This window comes from Oryctolagus cuniculus, chromosome 4 (genome assembly GCF_964237555.1).
Source record: "Oryctolagus cuniculus chromosome 4, mOryCun1.1, whole genome shotgun sequence".
Taxonomy (NCBI): Eukaryota; Metazoa; Chordata; class Mammalia; order Lagomorpha; family Leporidae; genus Oryctolagus; species Oryctolagus cuniculus.
Genome location: NC_091435.1, coordinates 148,518,241 through 148,539,879, shown reverse-complemented (window position 1 = coordinate 148,539,879; position 21,639 = coordinate 148,518,241). Strand labels below are relative to the sequence as shown.

At 39.8% G+C, this 21,639-nt stretch overlaps 1 protein-coding gene across 7 annotated transcripts in view; it reads left to right on the top strand.

The window, feature by feature from the left end:
- DNAJC13 (DnaJ heat shock protein family (Hsp40) member C13) overlaps nucleotides 1–21,639 on the top strand; it is a 161,464-nt gene that overhangs the window by 14,665 nt on the left and 125,160 nt on the right. For 2 of the 7 annotated variants that reach the window (XM_008249245.4, XM_051818457.2), the window contains exon 1: nucleotides 10,253–10,501. The exons of 1 other annotated variant lie outside the window; for it this stretch is intronic. The gene's annotated coding sequence lies outside the window, so the exon portion shown is untranslated. Of the gene's footprint in view, nucleotides 1–10,200; nucleotides 10,502–20,710; nucleotides 20,931–21,639 lie in introns of those variants that run through there. 4 more of the 7 variants (XM_051818458.2, XM_008249244.4, XM_008249241.4 and 1 more) reach the window with 4 other exon arrangements.

The following is a 21,639-nucleotide window of genomic DNA, read 5'->3' as shown; positions in this document are numbered from 1 at the left end:
TGTTTATTTGTGAGGCAAAGTTATAGAAAGAGAGAGGGAGAGACAAATTTCTTCCAACTACAGGTTCACTCCCCAGATGGCTGCAATGGCTGGAGCTGAGCTGATCTGAAGCCAGGAGCCAGGAGCTTCTTCCAGGTTTCCCATGCAGGTACAGGGTCCAAGCACTTGGACCAACTTCCACTGCTTTCCCAGGCCATAGCAGAGAGCTGGATCAGAAGAGGAGCAGCCAGGACATGAACCAGCAACCATATGGTACGCTGGCACTGCAGGCAGAGGCTTAGCCTAGTATGCTACAGCGCTGGCCCCTCCTTAAGACATCTTTAACTAAATGGAAAAAAGAGGTGATTGAGTTGAAGGGTGGTGCTAAGGGAAACACAGAAGAGGGTCAGAAGCTTCCAGGACTTGATTTCTTAATCTATTTGATGCCACATAGACTTGGATTCTGAGTTCAAGTGGACTCATAATAAATTAACTCAAACAATAAGACACAACCCCTTCAAAAAAAAAAAAAAAAAAAAAAAAAAAAGAGAGAAAATTCCTGTGTCAACCCATCAACTTCAACCCTATCTTCAACCCTATGCACTTTAATATCAGTTGATATTAGATTTTTCTACAGTTTCACTTCTCCCTTAGCATGTTTGATTTCAATAGTAACAGATTATTTACTTTTCATTTGTTTACTAATTTAGGCTGCAGATTGATAGGAACTGAGGAAGACTGAAAATGAGCATAAGTCTTGATTTTTTTTTTTTAGAACAAAACAGGTATATTCCTGTTGGACTACTTGATACAGAAGATAGTGTGGTATGATTGATGGTATGAATAACAAAAAATACAAATATTTTTTATTTGAACTAAACAAAATGCTTACATTTCCAAGTGGGCCACTTGGAAACAAACTCTTGCTTGACTCTATTACTGAGTAAAAACAACACTGAAGCTCAAACCCCCCCCCCCCTTTTTTTTTTTCATTTGGAGACAGGTAGGAAGACACTATTTGGTTTCTTAAAAAACTGATCTTTCCTTAAGGCCTGGTCATAGAAATGTAAACAATGTAAATGAATCAACCATTTTTCTCTTGTCATATCATACCTAAGTCACCTGTGTATTCTGAAATCACACATATACCTGCCAATATATCCGGGAAGGGTTCCTAGATCATAGTTAACATTTGTGTTCTTGGCAAGCAGGACTGAGGAAAAGTAATTTGAAACAAGCATTATAACCTGTTTAGAAGAAATCACTACTATTCCCTTAAATAACAGGTACAATAGAAAGATATTCCCTGGAAGTTATCCTTTTCACTTTGGTTCATTTTCCATATTTGTGAACTACATAGTTGATTCATTTGCTTATAGTGTAATTCTGCCACAAAATATTAAAGCACAAGATAACTATTATGTCTTCAACATCTGCATTTTTCTAGTTTTATACTCTATTATATCCACAGTAGGTAAGCAGTTCTTGAATTAAAAAAATGGATAAAACTGTTTTTAAAATGCAGATGTCTATAACTACAATGGGACTAGGACTAGCTGGAAATGAGACAATGAGGGAAGGGAAAAAAGAAGAAACAAGTTCATGTGCAGGGAATGTGGTTCAAGTTTTGGGGTTTAAAAACAAGTCTCCCAGAGAAGCTGACTATAATGGAATTTCCAGAAAACCTCCTTTGCCCCTCCAAAAGGATCTGAAAAGTCCCAATTCACACTTGCAAGCTACCATTATGAGATGCTATAAATGATCAAAGCAGTCAGAAGGAGAGGAATGAATGTGTCTTCCCTTTAACTAGTTTGTAGCATAGCCTCTTTAGCTGTGGTGGATCAGTGAAAACCACTGAAGTACCAGAAGTGATCTGAAGGACAGGGGTAAAAAGTACTGAACACATTATCTGTCTAAGTCGGTAACAAGGCTTCATAGCTAAGAAAATTTTCTAAACAGTAAAATCACTTCAGGATAGATTTCCCTCTCCAATATTAAATGTAAGGGTCAAAAGATTTACAAGTAGATATAATGATAACAGAAAATCACAAGGCAGAGAACACAAAAGAAATTAAGCTGCTATAGGTTCAACAGTACTTCAAAACCTGTTAACGTTGAAAGTCCTAGCAAAATACCACTCTTGTTTATAAACCACTCATTTATCATATGATGACATATTGAATCCTTTTCGTTCCACATACTGAATAATCTACAGTCAGGCTTGAACCATTCTGCATTTCTTTGCCAATCTTGTAGCTGAGTTATCTTGTTTCAGTTGATTTTGGTGCTGGTAACTGGAAGTTCCCAGCACAAGGCCTTGAATGTGGTGTCTGACATGGTTTGGTAGTTTTCACTAATTGCTGTCTGATACCATTTTCTGCATTCTCTGTGATTTTAATAAACTCCTCAGTTTGTACTTCATTTGACACAGTTACGAGTCTTGTATATCTTTATGACCAACCAACAGAACATTGCCATTTTCATAATAGTGAACCTGAATCTTAAGCACTCCAAACACTTGGGCTGTAGGTGGTGTAATGTTGAATTTCCACTCTGATCTCCAATGACCAATCCAGAAGCTTTTAGGCTTTTAGTTTTAGCATACACAGTACAGAAGCAATGATCTTTCCCATAGGCTCTCTCTTTTTTTTTTTTTGACAGGTAGAGTTATAGACAGTGAGAGAGAGAGAGAATCTTTCTTCCATTGGTTCACTCCCAAAATGGCCGCAACAGCCGAAACTACACTGATCCGAAGCCAGGAGCCAGATTCTTCTCCCTGGTCTCCCATACAGGTGCAGTGGCCCAAGCATTTGGGCCCTCCTCCACTGCCCTCCCGGGCCACAGCAGAGACCTGGACTGGAAAAGGAGCAACCGGGACTAGAACCAGTGTCCATATGGGATGGCAGCGCCACAGGCGAAGGATTAACCAAGTGAGCCACGGTGCTGGCCCCTCTCCCTGGTCCTGCGCGTGCGCAACTGCTAGACTGAGCCAGGCCAAAGCCACATGGGTGGCAGAGGCCCAAGCACTTGAATCACCATTCACTTCCTCTCAGGATGTACCAGTAGGAAACTGGATCTGAAGAGGAGATGCTAAGACTCAAAACAAAAGACCATTTTTTACTTCAAGTTTATGGTAGGTTGTCATGGCAGCCAAGTAGACTGAGATATATTTTTCCAGTAATCAATATTTATACACTGGCACACAAGCTAAATAAACCCTTGTGAAAGAAAATACATATCTTCTAAGATTATAAATAACAGAAAGGATAAAGTGGCCATTAAATTTAGTGATCTGGTGAAATTTTTAGAGCTCCTTAATATAAGCTACACATACATTTTTGAAAGATTCTGTTATCAGGCCATTAATGGGAAGCTGATACAACTAAGCAAGCCTTAAGAAATACAACTACACATTGGAAAATCTTTCTAATGGAAATACTAATGACCTTCAGGGAAAAAGTAAGTACAAAACTTCCATGTAGCTATTCAAATGCATCTTTTCTCACTCATGGAAATTCTGTCCATCATTTGTAGTTCCCCTACGATCATCTATGACCTCTAGATCTGTTTTTCCTCCATCCACTGATAGTCACAGTGGTCACTACACAGTTTATGGCAGAAAATCACACCGTTTTCAGTTGAAAGACCAGAAGGATATCAAAGTCCATTTATTCCATTTATTCACAGTACCACGTCACTTACAACAAAAAATAACTGATTACTCTTGGAGAATCCTGGGCATGGAAACAAGGCAGATCTGAGTTCAAATTCTCACTCTGTCATGTACAAGGAGTCTTCAGAAAGTCTGTATTATGAAAAAACTATGTGTAAATTTCAAAATGTTTTCAATCAACATAAATTTATCTTTTAATTCCATTTCCCATGAACTTTTCTCAAATTTAACTGGGAGGCATTGGGAAAATCCTGAGTCCTCTGAGCCTTGGCACATGTCTCCATGTGCACAGATGGGTTAGTACCAGCTGACAGCAGGTTGTTCTAACAGGGTGGGATGCACAGTAGACTGCACACATAGTAACACCCACTAACAACTCTCCTTTCATCTCAGGCCTGTCTTCAAGTCCCATTGTCAGCAGAATTACATAATGCAATCTCTTCCATGAACACACATTCAGATATATTTAAAATCTCCCCAATTCAGAGCCAGATTTAGATCACTAGTGGTCCTCAATATAGACTCATGAAATAAGTGAAGAAAGTGCAACAAAGTTCTGATTTTTCCCATCATTTTTATTTTGATGCTTCTTTTAGTAAGACATTAACTAGCAAATCCTTCTCAAGTTTCCTTCATCTTGGGGGCCCTTGCTTTCTTGGTGTTCTAAGCATTTGCTTAAACTACCTACTGTGTGGAGCAGGTGTTTAGCCTAGAAATTAAGACACTGGGTTAAGGCCTCTACTACCCACATCAGAGTGCCTGGGTTTGATTCCAAGTTCTGGCTCCTGATTCCAGCTTCCTGCTAATATAAACCCTGGGAGAGAGTGTGAAGGCTCAAGTAACTGAGTTCCTGCCACCCCTGAGAAAGAGATCAAGTCCCTTCTCCTGGCTCCTGCTCCAGTTCAGTCGAGGCCATTGTAGGCTTTTGGGGGAGTGAACCAGGGGACAGGAGTGTTCTCTGTGTCTCTCAAATAAATAAAGAAAACCCTATTGTGTAATACAGTACTGCCCCCATCATCTGCTTTTTTTTTTTTTTTTTTTTTTTTTTTTTTTTTTATTTTTGACAGGCAGAGTGGACAGTGAAAGAGAGAGACAGAGAGAAAGGTCTTCCTTTGCCGTTCGTTCACCCTCCAATGGCCGCCGCGGTAGGCGCGCTGCGGCCGGCGCACCGCGCTGATCCGATGGCAGGAGCCAGGAGCCAGGTGCTTTTCCTGGTCTCCCATGGGGTGCAGGGCCCAAGCACCTGGGCCATCCTCCACTGCACTCCCTGGCCACAGCAGAGAGCTGGCCTGGAAGAGAGGCAACCGGGACAGAATCCGGCGCCCCGACCGGGACTAGAACCCGGTGTGCCGGCGCCGCAAGGCGGAGGATTAGCCTAGTGAGCCGCGGCGCCGGCCTCATCTGCTTTTAGATAGAGAACAAAAGGTATACAGGAAGGTAGAAAGTTCAGACTTAAGGAAAATGAGTGGTACTACTTTCCTTCTCTCCTTTATTGTTCCTAAAATTTAGAAAGTATTAATCTACTCCCTATTGGGAAGGATGATTTGGCACATTTAAATTATCTCCCTATCCCTTATTCTATTTTTGAGAGTTTAATTGTATTATATATTTATAATATTAAATAACATTAATTAGTACCAATTTATCTTTATTATTTAATCCTCAAAGTAACTGAGTTGATATGTACTAGGGAGTCTTCAAAGTTGATGGAAAAAACTACACATGGATCTCAAAAAATTTTTCAACAAAATTATTATTATTTTTTTTTAAGGATTTACTTGAAAGGCAGAGTTATAGAGAGAGAAGGGGGGAAGAGAGAGAGAATCTTTTATCTACTGGTTCACACCAAAATGGTTGCAACAGCTTAGGCTGTGCCAGGCCAAAGCCAGGAGCCAGGAGCTTCTCCTGGGTTCTTCTGGTCTCACATGTGGGTGGCAGAGGCTGAAGTACTTATGCCATCTTCTGCTGCTTTTCTAGGAGCAGTAGCAGGGAACTGGATTGGAAATGGAGCAGGCAGAATTTGAAGAGCCCTCATATGGGATGCCAGTATTGCACGCAGCAGCTTAACCTGCTGCACCATAGCACCAGCCCCAAATTTATCCTTTAATTCCATATTCCATTAACTTTTTGAAGTCCCCTCATATTACTACCTTCATTTCACTGATAAGGAAATTGAGGTTTAAAGGTTAAGTAGGTAGAATTGGAATTTGAACATTTACAAGATAAAGATTACAGAAAAAAAATATGCCTCCAAGTAAGTGCATTGTCAGTAGTTACAACAAAGGAAAAAATATTATTTTATCTGGTATAAGTAAACCTTTTCTTTGTAGTATACTGTTTTTAACTCTCAAAGGTTGTCTAATATGTAGATCTGTAATAGTTCTAAAGTACCCATAACATTTTAAAAAATTCGGTAGTAGCAATGAGTATTACAGTACATGTTTCTTTTATATTAGTAAGATTTTGGAGGTCTTTATTTGGGTTTATATTGACTATTTCTTTTTTTCACAAAATCCACAGTATGAATTTTAGAACCAGTAACTATGAACTGACCTTGAAATACTATTTTCTTCAGTAGATTTTTAGTTCTCACCTCATTTACTAATGCACAAAAGAAAAACATTTCGATTTACCCTTGTAAAATGTTGATACCCTCACTATATGCTCAAAGCCAGTAAGAATTTGTATAATGAAGTTTTGTTCTCAGAAGGAACATGACTATTCTTATCCAAGATCAGTATATAGACATCCTTTCCCTCTAGCTGTGATGAACTTCAACAAAACACATGAGGAAAAAGTTTCTGCTGCACCCAGTTAACTCACCTTAATTTAGGTGTAAATGGGCCACTGGCACTCTAAGAACTTCTTCATGGTCAAGTCTGGGTTCAACATTTCTCAAATATTATATTATGACAGAACTATATTTTTGGGTCTTTATTGTATTATTCATAAATGAACTTAGCAATTCAACTTTCCATGTTCTCTAATCAGAAATAAAATGATGAGATGGTGAGGAACTTTTTTTTATTTTTCACAAGTATTTAGATACGGTTATCAAAGAATGTATATGTGAACTCCATACCTTTTGTTAATAACACAGTTAAGAACCACAACAAAGAAAACTCAAGCACAAGGATGATGCAAATAAGCTGGGTACCCTGTTATAACTAATGTGAGGAAATTAAGTTATTGAGTGCTTAGTAACCATGTGTTCTACAAGTTATTTAACTCTTTCCAATGTTTCTCAAGGTAGGTATCAACAGCCCAAGTTTAGAGAAAAGGAAACTTCCTGTGATGTTTTTAGCACATTATGGCTTCAAAAAGTTTGCAAAAAATGAAATTCAAGATTAATGTGCATTTTCCACTAACTTCCTGAAGACCTTCTCCATTTCCTTCAAGTGCTGATGACATAGCACCCTGGAAACTGTTCACTTGAAAACCCTTTATGTAAAAAAAAAAATAAGGCCTTAGATTTGTCTTCAATTTGGTAATTACTGTTAAGTGTTTGAATTAACTAGTAAGAATTAGAAAATCCTCAGCAATGAATACTGCAAAAGGGAATTTGGAGCTAATTTTAATAAGAGAAAATAACATAGATCTTTTTCTTAAACAGTTAAAACTTTAATAATGTTTTAAAACTGCCAAAACACAGAACAGGTATTTTACTTTTCTTCTTGATCAACCTCTGAAAATATGATTAGATCTAGCCAATTTCCTACAATTGAATGAAAACTTGTTTTTGCTAATACAACATATTATAAGTTCAAAATCCTTTACATATGAGCATCATTCTTTTATTGGAAAAGATATTGTCTTTCACAGTTATAGTAAAATTATAGTTCCTGAGGCAGGATTAAACGGGGGAAACCAGGCCATGATTTACCAAAAGGAAAAAAAAAGTAGAAACTATATATGCAAGACATATAGATTTATGTCAAGAAATCTTCATGCCTTTACTTGTCAGCCATTTCGAGAGCTAAACCTTGAGAAAACCTACTAGTGGCAAACAAGAAACAGTTTTTGTGGGAGTTTAAAACTCATCAACTCAACCCAAGTGTTTTCTGACCCTGGATCTAGTAACAGCACTGTCCAAGAGGAATATAATGGGAGCGACATATGTAAATTCACCTTTTCTAGTAGTTACATTAAAAAAATAGAAACAAGTGAAATTAAGTTTAATGTCAAATTTTATTTAACCAAATATATATCCATTATTATTTCAACATGTGACAGAGATTCTTTGCTTGACTAAACCTTATGCTTCTGAACCTCTCTTAGGCCCTGATACTTGCTTCCAAAATCCAGTTTTAACAAAAGAACTCTGCAAAGTCAGTTTAGCCAGATGATATCTGATCATCCTGATATCTGATCAGATTACTCATCCTCTACCATCCCCTCACCCCCACAAGGTGCTATTTGTAAGATTCCTGTGAGGTGGGTTTAGCCAGACTCTCCCTTATCCCTGATGTTTCTTTTAGCAATTTTCTACTCCTTGACCTCACACTTTGCTCACTGGCTATAAATCCCCACTTAGGCTGTATCTGAACTTCAGCCCAATCTGTTCCCCACTGCAAAGGGGATGTACAGAATTCAACAGATTTCCTACCCCCTGATTCCTAGCATTTTAAGAAGGATACTGACAAACTTGTTCAAATCCAACTATGACCAACCAGGGAAGTGGTTAAAAAAGAAAGAAAAAGAGAGAGAGAGGTGGGGGGAGGGCAGGCAGGTTTGAAATCACATCTTGTGAATAGCAGTTGAAACACCAGGAATCTCTCTTCCTAAAATGGGAATCTGTGGCTTCCGTAGTCAGAGGGAAAAGTAGGGACAGGATGATTAACTGTATCAGTAAATAAGAATGTAACACAGAAGAGGAAAGGGGCAAAAAATCAGTCTCATGGGAGAGGACTAGTTGGCTGTATACAAGGAAAGTGATTTCCAAAAATGCAATGGAAAAAGATGTCTTGGGTGGCAGGGACTCTTCTGTAGGGGCAGTTCAGGAAGCCTAATGCTCTTTCCAACCCTGAGAACTGATATTACTAGTCTCAAATATTGAACAGAGAGGCAGTATGGAGGTGTAATATAGCTCTTTGGCCTTCGTGCTAGAAGTCCGGTGGCCAAATTTTGGCTCAACCTTTAGGAGTTAGGTCACCTTGAGACAGTCTCTGAGGTTCTTTGGGTCTACTTCCTCTGTACAAAAGTATAATAACAGAAACATGCCTCACATCTACTTGTGGCATTACTAGAAGGCTTTGTAACCAATAAAATGTCACATAATCACAAGTGTCTGTTTCTATGGGATAAACTAAAAAGGTCCCTTAACTCTGCTTTCCTGTTCCTTTTTTGTTTTCCCTCCTTCCTACTGTTATTCAGGTCTTGTCGTCACATACCCAGCTGTTTCTGATACCTCCCCTTTACATGCCTTATCCTATAGGTGCAGTACAAAAAGTTAGTCTAGGGATAAAGGTAAATATCCTTTTTTCTGCCCCAAGGTAGGACAAAGGGTCACTGGAATAAAGATTCAGTCTGTTGGACCCATCTTTCATATTTTTCACCCAGCAATCACTAGCTATAAAATGCACCAGCTGCTGAAGGGGACCCCCCCCCCCGTCCACACCAAGAAAATCACAATTTCGGGACTGCTACGCAACTGACTATGAAATTCTTATCACAGCTCTTTAACCCTCATAAAATAATACATATATACACACAAGTTGCTCTACACGGCCTGTTTGGCATTTGCAGCAGAATCATCACTTTTAAAACACTAATATTTAAAGTTGTATCTCCACAGTTCCAGTCTGGGAGTGATCACTGGCCCTCCTTAAACAAACCAGAGGCCCCAGATAACATCTGAACGTCCGCATAACACTACGAAGTCCCAACATTCCCTTTTCGCCACCCTGTCACTCCTCGCACGACTCCGGGACCCGACAGGATCACGGAGACGCCATCCAGAGAGCACAGGTTCTGGAATCACATTGCCGGTTGTGCAGCTGGGTAATTCCCCCTCCGAGTTGATAAGTTACTCCTAGAAGAGCTGTCAGCAGCATCTTCCCAGAACTCACACGAACTAAGCCTGAGGCATCTCCGAGGTGTTCCCGCCACTTCCCACACCACCGCTCAGCCGTCCCGGGAGTCTCGATAGCAAGCGAAACCGCAGGATCCCAACGCAGTTAAGCTAGAGACAAGGCCGGGTTTAGGTCAGGAGATGCTTTATAACAGGACTTCCGGGCATAGAAATCGCACATCCGGGCCACACTCCTGCCACCGGATGTGCGCTGAGGGGCGTAGCCCTTCCCGTGCGTGCCGGGGGTGTGTCCGCCCCCAACACTGCCGGAGGGGCGGGGGGGCGTGCCCTTTTCAGCACCGCCGCGCTGCGTGAACTCGATTCTTCCGCCGCCTTATCATTCTACGCACGTGTTCCTGCTGGGAACCGGGAACCGGCGGGGTGGGGGAACGCCGGATTTCAGGGACCGGGGACAAATGGGACAGGGAGGGCAGGAGACGTAGGCAAAGGGGCGGGGCGGAAGGCGGAAGAGTAGGTCAGCTGACCATGTCTCGGGACTTCATGAGCAGAGGCGACGCAGGCGCGTTGATTGAGGTCGGTCAAAGCCCAGTGAAGATGGCTGCCTCCAGAGTGAGTCTCTGAGAGGCGGAGGGAGGAGGCGGAGGGGCGGGGAGGCCGCACCCGGCGGCACCGAGAACCCGCGGTAGCGGAGCCACAGGGCCCCGGCGGGAAAGGGGAAGTGGTGAGAGGAGGAGGCCAGAGGGTGCCTCGTCGCACTGTGGACGCAGAGCCGGCGGCGGGTGGAGCTCGGGCCGGAGCCTCTCCAGCCTCCCGCGAAGGTAAAGCTGACCCTGGTACAGGACTAGGGCTCTGCCCTAAGCATTCTTCCGCTGAGCGTACTTTGCACTGGGCCTCGAACTTGCAGCTGCTGAAGGAATCGGGTTACCCTCCTCTCAGCTGCCTGTCTGGTTTCTTCCGCCAGAATCTCTACCCCTATTATGAGTGATACTTGCCTGGGGCACTGCCCTGTGTAGCCCACCCCTTTTGCCAAGTTCTTTCGATTTCTCTCCCACGCCCCTCCCACGCCCTTTAGCACATCTTTACCCCATACCCCTCTTCCCTGAGGGCTCCGTCTTGGGGATCCTCTCGGCCTTCTCGTCCTGGCACCATTAACGCTGGGCACCGGACACTCTTGGGATTCTCTGCTCAGTGGCCCATCAAGTGTCCCGCATTGACTCGGGTTTTGCCTAGTTTCGTTTTGTTGTGTTAGGAATTGAGCAGACCAGGCGTCTTACAGTCCCTCCCTTTCCCAGAAATCGAGTTTTCTCCCAAGGTTCTTTACTTTTTGCAAGGCAGCTTATTCACAATAGCTTTTCCTTTGCTACGCCGTGATGTTTTACCTCTCAATATGGGCTCGGAGTGGGTAAAGTAGGGCTTAGTCCCTGGGAAAAGTGTTTTTTAACGGATGTTTGAGACTACTACACTTTAAGAAGAGCCCCTTCCTTTAAATTGTCTCCTTTTTAAGAGTGTTGGCGTTAACCGCTTTGTCTTGAGATTGTTTCCTTTATCGTTGCTTAGGGATGGGGACGAGCAGTCATCTGCCCCGTAATACAGCGGTGATCTCCCAAAGTACTGATTTCTTGCTTCCCATCGAAGAGCAGGGCCTCCACTTGATGCTGTTGCATCCTCTGTGGAGCGCCTTGTGCTGTAGAGTTATTTTATGCCGTTTGGAGTTTTAGTGTTTTGGAAGAAAAGTAATATTCCAGAATTTTTCTTCAGGGCCTATCCCTAGTAATTTTTTTCTTGCTGATATGGTTTGAAAGTACTGCATGCAGAATTTGGGGAAATTACTCAAAGTGGTCAGGTTTTGTAGTAAACCAGTTGGTCTATAAGATTATAAAACAGAACTTGCCTTTAAAGGCCAAAAAAGATAAAAAACGTTTTACAGAAACTATTTGTGAGAAATAACAGTATCCTGAATAGATTTCACAGTTCTTTGATTTCCAGAAAGCTCTTTATTATTTGACTTAATTTGGTATGTAACATAAAACTTTGTTAACATTAAGTGTAAATGTGAAACTGCTTAAGTGGCTACATCTCAAACTTGGACTGTGCTGTTAGTGTTACAGTGCTTTCAGGAAACATAAGTCCTTGTTCAGAAAATATTACATTATATTCATTTGAAAACAGGAAGTAGACCATTTTAAGGGAGGAAAAGAGGAGTCAGGGTTACTCAGAAAGCCAGAGTACAGTTCATGGAAAACAGCAGCATTTGTATTCCTCTGAGAGGCAATCTTTTTCTCAAGTAGCTGGAATAAGTAATGTAAGATATGTGAATGTCTTGCAGTGTTAACAAGCTTACTTGCAAACAAGCTAAGCTAAAAATTCAATAAAATTATGAATGTCAACAGTGGAAGAATTTATGGAATCAGGGAAAGCATGGCTTATTTATAATAATTTAGCTTTATTGACAAATTGAAGCTGGTTGCCCAGGTCTACTGTAACAGTTCTTGCTTTACTAATAATTTGTAAAAAAGCTTGATAGTGGAGTCTGCTTCTTAGTAGACACCCTTTTAATTTCAACCCCAATTAAGTATCTTTTGATTACTTTGGTTCTAGTCATCAATCAGTTTTATTTATACAGGTAAATTTGAGGTTTCTGTTGCACATACCTTTCTCCTGTTTCTCTGATTAAGGATACTTAGTAGTCTTTAAAATTAGTGAAGTAGAAAACAAGGCTATGCAGTTAAACTGCAGCACAAATTTGATTGCTGCTAATAGATTTTGGCCTGAATGTTCCCTGTGATGTTTGGCAGTGGTTAAAGGTGAGTTGTTTTTGAGAGACTGAATCAGTGTTTCTCAGCTTTGTCAGACCCAATAAAAGATCCTGTTTATATCAAATAACTTATAACCCCTCCTTTACTATCCTGAATTAGTTTACAAATAATGTACCAACACCTGGCTTTGGCCTTGGTACTAAAAACGGCTTTCTCACCTTTACTAGAAAAAAAGAATTAGACTAACTTCAAATTTATGCCTTTTTGGAAGCTTATTAAAGAGTTGAGGCTGCAGAGCCAACTATTGGGCTACAATTGAAGGAGATAAAATGCTTACCGAGAGGGTATTCATGTATTCGCGTTCTCCTGGTCATGGGTAAAAGAGTTCAGCTAGAATAGCTGACAAGTTGATGAAGGTTGTAAGTACACCATCTTGATGCTCTTTATCCACAAACCACATTGGGAATTTTCCTAGAAAGAGTGGAAAGAGCATGTGGAGTTGTCTGTTCTGTAGACCTAGAGCAACAGAACTTTGAGGAGTATGAAGACACTCTTATTCTCCTCTGTGGAACAGAAGCTTTAATCTGGTCAGAAGAGCACCTTGGCTGGCCCTGTTGATGAACATTCATTGAGTCGGAAGAAGAGAGGAAGAATCTTATGCATAAGGGAGAGGCACTGAACTCAAAACTGCAGCCAGGGGAGGATGGGAGAACCAAGGAGGCCATAACCCTGAGATCAGGGACATAGTGCGTGACTTAGCATGTACCTTAATGAGAACGTTAGAGACTGCAAACCCCACCCCATGCCAGCAAGGGAAAAAGCTTTGAATAACTTACAATGGCAGAATACTAAGAGAGACATAAGATTATGCAAGGAGGCACAGCACAGATGATCAAATAGTCTGGTAAATTACAGCAACAACTGTTCTGAAAATAGGTGAAGGCTATGGGATACTCTAGTAACATCATAATGCCATCTTGACCCATAACTAGATTTGCACAAACACTGCACTAAAACCCTTACAGGGGCCGGTGCTAGACTAAAACCTCCACCTGTGGCGCCGGCATCCCATATGGATGTCAGTTAGTCTCCTGGCTGCTTCCCTTCCAATCCAGTTCTCTGCTTATGGCCTGGGAAAGCAGTGGAAGATGTTCCAAGTGCTTGGGCCCTTGCACCCCCGTGGGAGACTCGGAGGAAGTTCCTGGCTTCGGATCGGCCATCTCCTGCCGTTGTGGCTATTTGGGAACTGAACCAGCAGATGGAAGATTCTCTCTCTCTCCCTCTCAAATATAATAATAATAATAATAATACCAAAGTAAATGTATTTTCATTTCCAGTCATAAAACTTATTCATGTTTCTGATGTCCTGTACAACATGACCAGGTTTCAGTGAAAATTTACAAGACTCATGAAAAGATCAGAAGCAAACAGAAACCAAAACCCTAAAATTCTCAAGAGAAAGAGGTTATCAGAACTACATTCAGATTCATTGGAAGGACTATAATATGTTGAATGCTGTAATAGGAGTATGATAGTATGACGATCACATGGGTAATTTCAACAGAGAAGCTAAGAATCAAAAGGAAATTAAAGAAATGAAAAACAGTAAAGAGATGTAGAATGGCTTTGTTCTCAGTATATTTGACACAGCTGAGTAAAGCATCAGTGAACTTGTAGGTATGTCAGGAATTACGCAATTGCAACAAGTAATATTTTAAAAGAAGAGCTTGGTAGGTATTAACCATTTAAATATATGCATAACTAGAATCCTAGAAGAAGAGAGAATAGAGCAGAAGAAATATTTGTGGAAGTACTAGAGAATTTTCCAAAATTACTGCCCAATATCAAACCATAGATCCAAGAGAACATCAAGCAGATTAAATATCCCACCCTTGACTGTGCAGAAAACATATCATAAATTAAATCAAGACAAGGAGAAGATCTTGAAGGTAGCCAAAGAAAAGAGAAATGTTACAGAAGAGGGAATAAAGATGATAGGTAGCAGAGAACCCAAGTGTGCAAGAAGAAAATTGAGTGACAGCTTTAAAGTAGTGAAAGGAAAAACCTGTCAACCCAGAAATTTATGTACTGCAAAAGTCTTTCAAAATTGAAAGTGAAATAGACACCCTAAAGTAAAAGCCAAGCTTACTGCCAAATCTACTTTACAAGAAATATTAGTTCTTCATACAGACTGAAACTTGGATATACACAAATAAATGAGGAGTGCTGGAAATGAAAACAAAATAGAGCTCGTTATTTTCTTAGTTTTAATTGCTCTAAAAGACCATGGAAAAATAGCAGTAAATTGTGTATCATGTAAAGGTAGAAAGAAGGCATTAATACAAAGGCTAGGATGGAGATAGTGGTAATATACTGTTTTATTAGGTCTTTACACATAAAAGGGTATGTTATTTGAAGTAGACTCGTTAAATAAGGTAGGTATTGTCACTCTAAGATAAAAACAAAAAATATATAAAATAATATAGCTATAAAACTGTTAGACAATAGGAGAAAATCTGACTTTTGGTTTTTAAATATGATACCAAAAATAGGACCTAAAGAAAAAAGATTGATTTGGCAATCAAAATAAGTGATGTAGTCACTGTATACACTAGATTTTCAAAACCCATACCCCTCTTCCTACAAATAAAATTGAAAGAAATTTATGATAAAATACATCTGATGCTGCTGTAACATGGGACACTCGTTTTTAAAAACTGCTGTGCTATGCAAAATTGAAAAAACTAAAAACTAGGACTTACTGGAGAAATTGGTTAGGAGCATAGAATACAAAAACTAAATCATTGACACATTTTAAAAATATAGGAACCTAAAATTAGCACTATTTTGTTCATGTTAAATGTTTAATACTTTAATTCTGACTTTTAGTCTTGAAAACGTTTGTGGAAGTGAACATTGGAAGGAATCAGTTTGTGAGTAGGTACAGGAAGGAGGAAAGTTATGTGAGATCTAATGGAAAATTATAATGGTATACATATGTGAATGTGTGGTTCACTGTCCTTTTTTAAAAAAATATTTATTTATTTGAAAGAATTAGAGAAGGAGAGGCAGAGAGAGAGAGGGAGAGAGAGAGAGAGGTATCTTTCATCCACTGGTTCACTCCCTAGTTGGCTGCAACAGCTGGAGCTGTGCCAATCTGAAGCTAGAAGCAAGGAGCTTCCTCTGGGTTTTTCATGCAGGTGCTGGGGCCAAAGGACTTGGACCATCTTCCATTGGTTTCTCAGGCCATAGCAGAGAGCTGGATTGGAAGTGGAGCAGCTGGGATGCTGGCACTGCAGGTGCTGGCGTTACCCATTCTGCCATAGTGTCCTTATATGTGTGTGTGGGTGGGTGGGTGGGTGGGGGAGTGTTTTATAGATTCCCAAATTTCTGTGTGGCCTAGTTCAGCAGGGTACAGTTTTCTGCATTCATCTTAGTGTTTCTTGGTGATGAAATCACACATAATAAAATATGAAAATTTCTTCATGCTCAGATTGTTCAGTAATATGTCAGTCTTGTTGGGATAAATTCACATAAATAGCATTATAATAGAACTGACTGTATTGTAATGTGTATACTTGAGTATGATTATGCTAAAATACACAGTTAAATTGTCAGAGACTTGCTCTTGTACATAGAATCAGTTTGATTTTAACAGAAATGTTAAGGGGCTTAGATTTGTCATATTGGTGACTCATCACACAGGTGAGGTTATCATTAGCATTGTTTTCTTTCATGAATAAGGTAAATTAAGCATAATCTTTCAGATTGCATGATAGTTGCACCACTGGAAAATCTATATATTAAGCTCTGCAAAATGTACTTTGTACTTTGTGTTTTATATTTGAAGTAGAATTAGACCATCAGATTACTTAATTGTAAATAGATTTTTTTTAAAGATTTATTTGTTTATTTGAAAGAGTTACAGAGGGAGAGACAGAGAGATAGATCTTCCATCCTCTGGTTCACTGTCCATATCCCATATAGGGTAACCCATTTAGCCATGGTGCTGGCCCTGGAATTTTTTTTTTTTTTTTTAAGGTGATTTGGAAGTGTTTTGTAAATTGTATAGCACTGTGGGAGTGGTAGGAATAATAGGGATAGTTCAGAAAGAACCAAACTAGAAATCTGTATTGTATTGGGTAAAGGGGAAATTGTAACAACTTGTGGTTTGTTAATATAAAGAGAAAAGTTTGGGTGTTCAAGCGCCTAATGTATAAGTTTCTTCAAGTTGTATTAGTTACAGTTCTAGGAAGTTACCTCCCCATTATCCATTTCCTATGTGGAAAACAGCACCAAGGTAAGACAAGGCTGCTGAAAATCTCTTTTGCCCATATTTTACTATGTTTGCCCATGTTTACTATATTATAGAGATATTGTTAACCACCTGTTTGTAATCTGGAGAATAGTTTATTCAACTAGTACACTTTGTTCTTACTAGGTAAGTTATACTTGAAAGACAAAATGAAATAGAAATTAGGTTTAGAAAGTTTTAAGGATGTACAAACTAAATAGAATATATAAATGACCAATGATAATGATTTTTTTAAAAGCTGCTTAAGTGAGTGCATTTGTGAAAAAACTTTTCAGGTGAATATTTCAAGGAATTTTTAAGTATTGGTGAAGGAAGAGTCGCAAGAATCACAATATGTCTTTTATGGAAAAATGCTTTTTTTTTTTTAAACAGATATATATCTGTTTTGCCAGGAGTAAAACTAGTTCCTCAGATGAAGTGCATATGAATAGGTAGGCCTATTTTGGTATTTTTATATTGCTGAATGGAAAAGGCCAGTGAAGTTAACTGCTATAGTGTTTGTAGCTTGCCCTCTCCTTCCAATAAGATAATACTGAAATTGTTTCTTTAATTTTAGGAGTTACTTTTGAATTTCTCTTACATTTTTATTTCCTGAGTATGCATATACAGACAGGTTTTAATTGAAAAGGAATCAATTTCTTTCCTTTTTTTCTTTTTTTTTTTTGACAGGCAGAGTGGACAGTGAGAGAGAGAGACAGAGAGAAAGGTCTTCCTTTTGCTGTTGGTTCACCCTCCAATGGCCGTCACGGCCGGTGTGCTGCGGCCGGCATACCGCGCTGATCCGATGGCAGGAGCCAGGTGCTTCTCCTGGTCTCCCATGGGGTGCAGGGCCCAAGCACTTGGGCCATCCTCCACTGCACTCCCTGGCCACAGCAGAGAGCTGGCCTGGAAGAGGGGCAACCGGGACAGAATCCGGCGCCCCGACCGGGACTAGAACCCGGTGTGCCGGTGCCACAGGCGGGGGATTAGCTTAGTGAGCCGCGGTGCCGGCCTCCTTTTTATTTTTTAAAGAATAGAAGAGAGCTCAGACTGTTTCACTTACCTTGAGATAGATAGTGGGAACATTTAAAGTGAATTTTGGGGTAGACTTGTGGTGCTCTGGGTTAAGCCATTTCTTGGGTTGCCCAAATCTCATATTGAAGTGTGGGTTTAAGTTCCAACTACTCTGCTTCCAACCCAGCTCCCTGCTAACGTGCTTGGGAGGCAGCAAGCAGGTGATGACTGTAGTACTTGAGTTCCTGCCCCCATGTGGGAAATCCAGCTGGAGCTCCTAGTTTTGGCCTGGTCCAGACCTGGCTGTTGAAGCCATTTGGAAAGTGAACCAGCAGATGGAAGATCTGTCTCCCCACAACCTCCCCCTGCCTGTCTCTCTGCCTTTCAAATACAAAAATATTTAAAAATAACTAAATGAAAGCTAATTTTGAGATGGCTGACAATGCAGATGCTTCAGTGTTATAACTTCTAGACAATTATTTGGTGATATGGTTGTCAGCTGAAGTTTATTAATACCACTGGCTTTCTTGTTCTCTAACAGCATTTATTTCTGGAGAAATTGGCTTCTTCAATAAATTAAAGAGCCTAAGATGGCATGCACTCTAAAACCTGAAATTTTGTGATCTATTTATGGCTGTCTTAAGATTCCTGTAGGTATTATACACATTTCACATACTGATTTGTTGTTCATTTGGATGAAGGATATGCTTTCACCTGTGCTTGAGTCATAATTTAAAATTAAAAAAAAAGGTTAATGTTCATTTACCAGTTTCCTCCATACACAGCACATTCTAAGATGGTCTAGTAATGGCTTTTTAATATGGATAAAAATTAATGTTCTGTTAGCCATTTACATTTTGTACCTTTTATTTGAAACCATATTAGAGATGTGATTTACTCAGAGTTTGAATCTAGTTATGAGCAAAATTAGATGTTTGAGAAGCCAATATGGGAGATTGTCTTTACGTTAGTCTTTACCTTAGTAATGATACTCCTTCCCCTACATTTTTAATCAGATCTAGCTGTATAAGGATGTATTACTCTTATAAATTAGTTTTTTATGTCATGAATGTCTACCATATGTAGGTGTGGTTTTATAGTGTAGCAGGTAAACAGTATTTTCATTGTAGAAGATTTTGATCAGAAAGGCAAGGGAAACTAGGAAATTTCCACCAACATATTATAAAAACTTTAAAGCCAGGTTGGAAGAACTTTACTTTAGATACCCACATATTCACTTCCATTTTTTTCAGCAACATTTTACTGGGTTGGCTTTATCAGAGGTCTGTCCATCTTGTTGTCCAAACATTGATCCATCTTGCTTTTTTGATGCAATTCAAGACAAACTCTGTGATTTTAATACATTACTGGAGAGCAGAATAAATTAGCATCTTACCTACTGTCTTCAGGTTGTCATATTGTGTAAAAATTACTTCCAGTTGGTTTTGTGTAGTGTATGTTTTAAATAGGCAAATAGCCTTAACACTACTTCCTTCATTCACTAAGTGTATTATTTTTCAGAGTGTACTCATTCATCCCTGGCTAAATGAGTGCTCTGAGTTTCTGCTAAACACAAGACATGAATATGTACTTCATTTTGCCATGTGTACAAAATCTTTTGCTTATAGCTTGGCTATAATCTGCTTGGGTGCCTGTGGTATCCAGTCCCTTCATCCTGCTTTTGTTCTTACTGTCATTTTGATGTGGGCTTCTGCTGTGGACTCCTAAATCCTGTGATTTTGTGTTGAAATCATGTATATTTAAAAAAATCGTTCCTGCTTTGTCCATAAAAGATCTTTAAATGAATTACCAGCATTACTGCCAGTAATAAATTAGAGAATGCAAGAACATTGTGTTACTTGAAAGCATGGATCAGTGGAATTTATTGAAAAAGCTGAAACTAGCCAAAATGCCTGTCCTGAATTTGACATTTTAATCCTTGGTACAGTTCTATCAAAAGAACCAACTGAATTTGCAAAAAAGCTTTGGTGGTAATGCAAATCATAATACAGAATGAAAACAAATGAAGACTCGAAAAATTGGAGATCTTTTCAATGCAGCTTATTTGGAAAGAATATGTAAACTTGAATTTTTCATCATCATGAAGAGTGTTGGTCTTTGAAAATTTGAAATGGGATACTACTGCAGGAATGAAGGAGATGAAGTACAAACGATGACTGAACAGATAAGTTATTGCTAATTTGAGTAGCCTTGTAACTGGCAGAATGGCAAATGCTGATGATACAGCTGCTATGAAGACACCATTGAAAATTTACACATTTTTTTAGTTGAATAGTTTTTTATGACATGTGAATATAAAAGTTATTACCTGCTTAATTTATTAAGTGCTTGTGCCCGAGCTGTCATCCACTGGTTCGCTACACAGATATTCACAACAGCCAAGAGTGAGCCAAGAGCTTAATCCAGATCCTTCATGTCTGTGGTAGGAACCCAAATACTTGAGGTGTCATCTGCTGCCTCCTAGATTCTGCAGTAGTGGGAAGCTGGAATCAGAGTCAGGACTCAAACATAGGCACTCCACTGTGGGACACAGTCATTTTAACATTTTTTTTTTTTTCACAGGCAGAGTTAGAGAGAGAGACAGAGAGAAAGGTCTTCCTTCTGTTGATTCACCCCCCAAATGGCTGCCAGAGCCGGCGCACTGCGCAGATCCAAAGCCAGGAGCCAGGTGCCTCCTCCTGGTCTCCCATGCGGGTGCAGGGCCCAAGCATTTGGGCCATCCTCCACTGCCTTCCTGGGCCACAGCAGAGAGCTGGACTGGAAGAGGAGCAATTGGGAAAGAACTGGTGCCCCACTGGGACTAGAACCCGGAGTACGGGCGCCGCAGGTGGAGGATTAACCTAGTGAGCTGCGGTGCTGGCCCATTTTAACATGTTTTTAACATGTGTTAACGTGGCCAAACACCCACTACTCCTTACCCTATTTTTATGCATTTTTCTAAGGTGAATCAACATTACTCTTTCATCCACTGGCTCACTCTCCAAATGGCCACAACAATTGGGGCTGGACCAGGCCAAAGCCAGGAGCTGGAACTCCATCCATTCTCCTACATGGATAGCAGGGCCCCAAGTACGAGGGCCATCTTCCACCGTTGGAGCTGGATCAGAAGCAGAGCAGCTGGGACTAGAACTGGAGCCCCAAAATGGGATTCTAGCATTGCAGGTGGCTGCTTAACCAACTACACCACAACACTCCTGACATTACTCTCTTTAATGAGTTTTTTTGTGTGTCTAGGAATATCCTCATGGTTTGAAAGAATGAAGTTTCCAGATCAGTTGTCATTTATTGGGTGAAGTTAGTCTGTCAAAGATTAGAAGTTTTCCTGAGACTATAGAATTTTGGTGAGGTTAATATTACACTACTGTTAATAGGTTTCAGCCTTAGATCTCACTAATGTTATTATTTTAAAACTCAGAAGTTAAAGTAATGTTTTTCTGGTGATGATCACTCTTTTTAAAGACTATCCATAAATCATATATTGGTAACAAATTTATGTTATGTTTGTTCTGAACACTTTGTTTAAAAGAAATTAAAGCCTATCCATGGATGGAAATATTAATAAGTTTACTTATAAACGGCATAGTAGTTCAACTTTGGAGTGGAGACCATTTTTTACGTCCTATGTTGAGTGTGGTCATTTGTTTCATGCCTAACGTGAGTTTACAAGTTTATAAGTTATTTCTAAGTTCTGAAGTTCTGAATTTATGTGCTGTCAAATGATGACTCTGTATTAAAGATGTTACAGATTAGGTTAAATACAAGGCATATGGAGTTAAGCTGATTGGTTCAAAGCCTAATCCAACCACTTAACTAGCTTGTGATCTTGGACAAGTGTTTTAATTTCTCTGACCACTCACTTTTCTTGTCAGTA